This window comes from Aethalodelphis obliquidens, unplaced genomic scaffold, assembly GCF_003676395.1.
Source record: "Aethalodelphis obliquidens isolate GAN/ISIS:26980383/991018 unplaced genomic scaffold, ASM367639v1 scaffold40, whole genome shotgun sequence".
Taxonomy (NCBI): domain Eukaryota; kingdom Metazoa; phylum Chordata; class Mammalia; order Artiodactyla; family Delphinidae; genus Aethalodelphis; species Aethalodelphis obliquidens.
In genome coordinates this window covers 13,132,204-13,138,236 of record NW_020837984.1, presented here as the reverse complement: position 1 = coordinate 13,138,236, position 6,033 = coordinate 13,132,204, and positions in this window count along the sequence as shown.

Here is a 6,033-nt window from a genome sequence, read left to right as displayed (position 1 = left end):
TTTTTTAATACTGTATTGCCTCAGTGACTGGCTGGCCTCTTGTTCACATCTGGGGTCAAGAAGGTTAGTGATAGGATATAACCCAAGGTTTGTGATTTTCTGTGGGTCAAGATTATTTTTCCCATCTGTTTTCCCTTACCATGAATCCTTGAAAATGAAATGTCATTTGGTTTCCAAATTGAAATATTTCATCTAATCAGATGAGTCTAATTTCATTATTTTAAGAAAACCTTTTCAAGTGTGGTTGGTTGAAAGGAGTAAACAAGAATAAATCTACCACTACCTTCTCTTTCCTAGGAACTTGGAACTTGTTTTCATGATATAATTAGGCAGGGACTTCTGTGACTCAATTTAAAAGCCTGAAGTATAATCACCTTTCTTTCTTTCTTTCTTTCTTTTTTTTTTTTGTTTCAAAACAGTTTTCTTCTCTGCTACCCCCGGGTGAACCTGGCTCTGCTTTTCCAAATTCAGTGATGCCAGGTCAGCAGGGAGCAAATTGGAGACTGTACAATTCCCATCCGCTATTAGCTGGGGACATCTTTCTGTCCCTAAGGTCTAAGTTAGTTCTGAAGGACAGGTTTTCTTTTCAACAAATATGGTTATCCCTATTAATGGTAAATGGGTGTTTCATGTGAATGGGCAGAAGACTCCGTACCCCTAAGTTTTTCCCAAGCATGAATTACGTGAGTCCAAATTAAACACAGTTTGAATCTTTGGCTCCTTCCTCCTTTGTGTTCAGATAAACGTTGATACTCGAATAAGATTCTAAGTAATGAAATGCCAATACATGTGGCTTCTGCATCTGTCATCTAAAGGATGTGCCTTTAAAAATGGATTCCTTTCTTCTCTGTTTAATTCTTGGCCTGGTAAACCACTATAACCCTGCAAGGGAGGCAAGGAGACATTTCTGAACAGTTTTTTTCTGCTCCAACATCAAAAAGCTTGTGCCAGTGAGTGAGATATACCCAGTACTGCATTAACATCCTATTCTGAAATGCTTGTACCCTAGGCTACCTCCATTGATTTGATCAGTATCAGATACTCTGACGTCATGAAGTGAAAAAGAGGCATGAAAAAAAAAGCGACTGAAATATGAATAACAAACTGTTCAAGAGGAGACAGCCAGTTCTAGAGGACTGGCTCCACTCACTTAGAGGTGTGTACCAACGCCAAATAAGACGAAATAAGAGGCAGCCTTGTTTGTGTAGTAGTTAATAGGCCCCAGAGGGGAAAGGGACAGCTCAATGAAACAATCTTGCCTAATTTTTTCTTAGGTTCTTTACTCTATTTCATGTAACTCATGATTTAGAAAGGTCTCTAAAATATGACGGTTGTAAGAACATCAATCGGCCAAGGCTCTTGAAATGTATGTTAACAGCTTTGATCTCGTTGTCTATGAAGCTATCTATCGAAGCAATGGCATTTCACATGTATTTAAACTCAGTAATTTCTACAAAGTAAGGCCTTTACTGGCATTTATAAACTCTTCACCGGAAAAAAAAGTGGGAAATAATATGATTAATAGTGAGCTGAAGACTTTCATTTCTTCTGAAATTATTTTTAAGGATATAAACAACTCACCCCCTTCTTTGCTGGTATTAACCTACAAAACACAAAAAGTCAAATTGTGGTTATTTTTTCGTGACGGTTGACCTCAATTCCTGGCTCAGGAGACAATATAAAGCAGTTCAACTGGTTTTGTCTTGTTTGAGAAACTAAAATTAAAATCTCAGGCGTTATTTATTTTAATCGACAAACAGGAAGGAAAGTGGTCTGTGAGAAAAAGTCATAAAGACAATTTCCCAAATGTGTGGATCTTTTTAACTTAGTACCAATCTAAAAAAAAAAAAGGTGCTTTTTAAAAATATTTTTAATGTGGGTTTTTTATGGCTCTCTCTAGTTGCAACTGGACACTTTAGGTTTTATTCTCATCTTTCAGCTACTGGCATGTCATAATCTACTCTAGGGAATGACTGCCTAAATTACTATATCCATAAATATTCTAGTGGAAAACATTTGCAAGGCTTATTTTCAGAAGTATGCTGCAGTACCTCGACGCTGAATCCTAGCTCATAAGACCAAATTCAATAAATGAGGAGAGAAAAAAAAAAAAGACCAAATTCAATTCTATTTTTCTGTATTATAGTCAACAATTTCCAGGTGTTACTTTGAACACGGCAACTCCAAAAGTATAACAGAAAAGAGTTATATGGATGCTACATAAACCAATATTGTAGTTTATTATGGAAAAAAACCTACCCAGTGATGGTGATTTCCATCTTTCATACTACCCAATACTGATGATCAAGGACCCTCTGTTATTTACTCTTGGCTAGGATAAGTGATTTTTTGGAAAACAAAATTTGGACAATGTATGTTTTTCTGACTCTTGACACATTCAATCTCTTTCTGTTTTTTAAAAGTCATACATCAGACTCCTGTTGTCAAAGTTTTATCTTTTGAAGAAGAAATCACACGAGGTGTTTATTTATCAAAGTTAACTGAGTTGAAGTCATAATGGCTAATTCTGGCTCTTTCTTCTAATCACAACTTACTTGGTTAAACCAGTAAATGTGCTTTATTAACTGAATATTTGAATAAGTAGCTGTGTATACACTGTGTTATCAATTATAAAACTTTCTATACTAGTCACTGGTCGATCTATAACTGGGAGGGGTATCTGTGTTTCAACCAGTAAGTCTTTACTGAGTGCCCTTTAAACACTCAGAAGAGGACATTGTAAAATAATCTGTGGGTTACCTTACAAGTTACAATGTTGAGACAAATATCTAAAAGTAAAACCACAATAAACATGTAAATCACTTATCTGCTTAGGGAGAAAATCTTTTATTTTCTTTGTTGCTTTTGATTTTTATTGTTTTTATTAAATTCCATTTTTAATCCATTTATAGGAACAATCTGAAATTTACTAAGTAAATTTAGATCTCAAAGTTGGAAGTGTTAGTACTACCAACACATGATTTGTGATTGCAGGTCCTGGAAACAAATAGCTAACATTTTTGTGAGCCTCAGGAGGACACATAAACCACTTTCCCGCAACTATATCAATCTGAAGAGAAGCAGAAATGTTTTTATACATAAGGAACGAATCTCTTCTTAAGCTGGAAACACACAGGGCTCTGATTCCAACCTTCTCTGATTCCCTTTTCTGGCTGGGCAACTTCTTCCTCATATCCCCAGGGTAAGGCGCTTGGCCTCATGGAATCTTCGTTTCCCTGCCTGTTAAAAGGGGAGGAGGGGTAATAAAGCTGTTACCACAGGGTGTTGGTAAAAACTAATTAATATTTATAACGTGCTCCATTAATGTCCTCAGATAATTCATAACTCAGAATTACATGGCACTTGATCACTGCTTAAAGTTTTTCAAACCGTCCTTGGTTTATCGATTCAGGCAAAAAAATATAACAAATCCTTATACTTCAAACAGTAGGGTTAAGCGTAGGAACACTTGTCTTTCCTAGGAACAATTATTTTCCTGAGGTGAAAATATTAGCATGTTACAAAAGCTTATTTCCTCGGCTTTAGACTATGAATAGAGTAGCTTTCATTTATAGTTGATAAAAGCCAAAGGAAGAAGATTTTTTTTTTCCTTTATAAAACCCATTTTAATAGCTTATTCTGCCATCTTTGGGGATGTTTTTCAACTACTTACTATTGAAAGGGAATTGGTTCATCTATTTTACAGTGATTTAAGTCTAGCATTTAAAGGACATCCAAGGGGTCGTTTGGTTGATGTCTCCTGCCTGCAGTAATGGTATTGAGCACTTACTCTGCAAAGCCACATTCTCGTGTTAGAGATGAGGAAACCGAGGCTCGGTGAGCTTAAATAACAGAGCAGAGATTGAAACCCGCACAACTGGACAGTCCATGCTCTTTTCACCACCTGAAACAGCCACTTCCAAGAAGTTATACCAAAAGTTCCCCTGCTCTGTACAGACATGCGTTTCTTCTCTGTCCCCATCTTCTCTCTGAACTTAAAAATTAAACTAAGATATTCTAACAGAACTTCAATCCCATCCCCAGAGAGCCCAAGAGCACCTCCAAATCATGTGGTAAAACTTATTTTGAAGGATAGACAGTTTATGACTTTAAAAAAGACACTTTGGGGCTTCCCTGGTGGCGCAGTAGTTGAGAGTCCACCTGCTGATGCAGGGGACACGGGTTCGTGTCCTGGTCCGGGAAGATCCCACATGCCGCGGAGCGGCTGGGCCCGTGAGCCATGGCCGCTGAGCCTGCGCGTCCGGAGCCTGTGGTCCGCAACGGGAGAGGCCACAACAGTGAGAGGCCCGCGTACCGCCAAAAAAAATTAAAAAAATTAAAAAAGACACTTTTATAAATTTTTATTGAAGGAAAAATAAAAGCTACCTATATCCTTTCTTGAGAATTGACTTAGCCCACTCAGTCTTAGTAATTTCTGATACCGAATCAAAATGCATGTTATATTATCAAAGTCTTTAAACTTTGTATTGAAGTATAATACACATATAGAAATAAAGTATACTTAATTTTTGAGATGTCTAAAATCCATCCCATCTTCATCTTGTGAAGACAAGATGCCATTTCACATCTCAGAAAAATGTATATAAGGAATAATGAGCTCTAATGATGTATAAATTAGCTCATATACCTAAGAGTGCTTTGAAAGGTTAAGCTCATTATTTATATTAAGGCATTATTGGTAAAGCATTATTATAATTGTGATTATCACTTACATGATAATAATATATTTTCTTATGTCTTTGGACAGCAGGCAAGACAAGATAAAGATAATTAAACAGTTGTAGGCACACTATCACTATCTTTAAACAGTGATTAACAACCTATACAATGTATAAATATGCACAAAATTTACCTCCACGTAAATGGAATAAATCATCTTCATTGCCTATTATTGGAATGATATGGCCTTAAAGTGCAGAAGTACCTAAGAATTTGAATAGCAATTGAGAGAAGTCAGTCTTAAGTAGATATTCATCTTTGTCCTTTCATTTTGACTCATATTCCTGTTTAATAGTCGCTCACAATTAAATGGGTGGAGACCCTTTATCAAACTCACATCACTGTTGTAGGCTGGTAAATATCAGACCCCCAATTACGGAGACTCAGTGATGCTCCTGGACTGGGAACACATGTTTATTGAAATATTACCCATGAGCAGAGGTCTTTTATTGTAGTTGGTTGCACTCCTCTTTTCTCTAGACAATGAATCAACTCAACCCTACCTTTAACTTAGGTAGAAGGACATAGGCCACCAAATATCCTGCCCTATGCCAAGACTCAAATTAAATGAAAACAAAGTAGCCATTCCCCATATACTACCTTGAAAGGTTGGCTTGGACTTAATCCCTATTCTCAGTGTCTATTGTGGCAGGTACAACAGCTAAGCGGCCCTCTGGGTACCATGTCTCAGCTGTGCAGCTCCCTTCTGGTCATGGGGCTCTGGCACCATTAGCAGAAAACACCCCGAGGAGATCCTCTGAGGGCCTGAATTCATCTTTTGTCTGCCTGGTGAAAAACATAATTCTTCTCCAACAATTCCCTTAGGGTTTTCCCCAGGGAGTAACATATAACACTAAACCAACTCAATTTGAAGGACAAGTTAGCTAGATGAGAAAAAAAGAATGTTCCATAAACTTACTGACTGAAACCTCAGTAGTTTGAATTTAACCTGCTATTAGAAGTTGATTAATTATACTCATAGCACTAAATCCTGGCTGTAAGATTTCAGGGAAAAAATCATATTTTTAAAGAGTATTAAATATAAATGCAGGTATTTAAAAGATCATAAAAACTTTTTTATTTAAGAGCTTTGTTGAGAGTAACTTATTTATGAAATTTATAGTCCAGTATAATGACTTACTTAAATCATTTGATTTTCTAACTTCTCTTTAGAGTTGAAATTTTTACACTGTTTCAGTTCTCCCCCAAACTTATTTATATAGAAATAAGTTTGGGACTTCCCTGGTGGTACAGTGGTTAAGAATCCACCTGCCAACTCAGGGGACACGGGTT